Source organism: Meles meles, chromosome 7, assembly GCF_922984935.1.
Source record: "Meles meles chromosome 7, mMelMel3.1 paternal haplotype, whole genome shotgun sequence".
NCBI classification, from domain to species: domain Eukaryota; kingdom Metazoa; phylum Chordata; class Mammalia; order Carnivora; family Mustelidae; genus Meles; species Meles meles.
This window is the reverse complement of record NC_060072.1, coordinates 132,023,054-132,024,661: the sequence shown is the minus strand read 5'-3', so window position 1 is coordinate 132,024,661 and position 1,608 is coordinate 132,023,054. Positions and strand designations below refer to the sequence as shown.

Here is a 1,608-nt window from a genome sequence, read left to right as displayed (position 1 = left end):
AAAATGTTAGTGACAGACAACTGTACTGTAGGTTAGCACATGGCAAACAACTAAGGACTGCATGTATGTATTTAATAATACCTGAAGATAAAAATAAAGAAGGCAATAAACAATTCAGATGACCTTGTGAATGCTACATTAGTAAATCATGAAGATTAGCGAGCAAAACACTGGACAAAGAGCTTGAAACAAAAGGAAAGCTTCTCAACTCACAAGATTAAAATGTTTATTTCCCTATAAAAGGAAACATCAGGAATTGTCATCTTCCTGAAACAGAACGTTCCAAACGGGAGCTGGAAAGGACGACAGTATTGTAACACACGCTGCCAAATGAACTTCTACTCGATCTTGCTGTGTCTTATAATTTTCCAATATGCTTTTAGGGTGGAAAATAAAATCAAGAGGGTTAGATATTTGAATGAAAAGTCTGATTTTAATAATATGAATCAGGGAGCAGTGAAGAAAATAACATTAACGCACCGTCTTTATAAGTCTCCATAAAGACTATAGCTGGAGAGGCAAAAGGCATCAGAGTCTCTGTGGCGCAATCGGTTAGCGCGTTCGGCTGTTAACCGAAAGGTTGGTGGTTCGAGCCCACCCAGGGACGACTTCCTCTTTTACCCGTTTGTCGCTGGAACTTTTGCACAGTTCTGGAGTTCAGACCTCCGGACTACGCGGAGGTCGCTCTCCAGGGGTTGAGCGGAAAGAAACCACAGAACTCGCTTCGCCGCCCACCCTGCGGGTGGCTCTTCAGCTTCCGGGAGCGCTGGAGGCCCCTCCCCCAAGCGTCCCGGCTCCCGAAAGGCAGGTGGGCCTTTCCCGACCACCCCCTAACTCGGGGGTGGGCGAGAGGGTCCAGCCCTTTAAAGCCCCCGCATCCTTTCACTTCCAGCGTCTCAGTTCCCAAACTCAGGCTGCTGAGTGCCCCAAGGGTTCCTCGTCCTCCTCGCTTGTTCCTGAAGCCCAGGCCGCACAGGTCCCTTCCGCGCCTCGCCAGGCTCCCGCGACCACCGCGAGGCCGGGTGCGGGCTCCCGGCGCCCAGAGCCCGCAGAACACCGGCGGGCCCCTCAGCCGCGCGCACGCGCACCGCCGTGCTCCGGGCTCGAACCCGACGCCGGCTCTCGCCGCAGCCCCGGAGGCCTCCGCGGCAAGACGGCGGCTCGCGTTCCGCGTCAGGACCCCTGAAATGTCAGAGGCAGCCTGCATGTATGTATTTCAAGACTGCCGAGTTCAAGCTGCACACTGATTTAAAACTCTTCACGTTTTTTCACACTAATGTCGAGTCGTGCAGCGTTTGTCTCTTCCCCGTCGGCGTAAACATACACTCCCGTGGAGGGACTTAAACACTGACTCTGTGGTATTGGTGGATTCAGAAATGTTTGTAATCAAACCTTTGTGTGGACACTGTCATAAGAGCATTTCTGTGTTATATTTTACTTCTTATACTGACGTGCTAGAATTTTATAGAGAATGGAACGGACCTGCAGCCTTTCCCACCTATTCAGAAAGGAAGCAAACCCGTGTGTGTGTGTGTGTGTGTGTGTGTGTGTGTGTGTGTGTTTAAACAACTGCATGATTGTGTGAAACTTAAAAGAATTATGACAGAT

At 50.3% G+C, this 1,608-nt stretch overlaps 1 non-coding gene across 1 annotated transcript; it reads left to right on the top strand.

Moving 5' to 3' along the window:
• Positions 1–533: 533 nt before the first annotated feature.
• TRNAN-GUU lies at positions 534–607 on the top strand. Its single transcript has one exon. It is a non-coding gene; the product is annotated as a tRNA-Asn (tRNA).
• Positions 608–1,608: the final 1,001 nt, after the last annotated feature.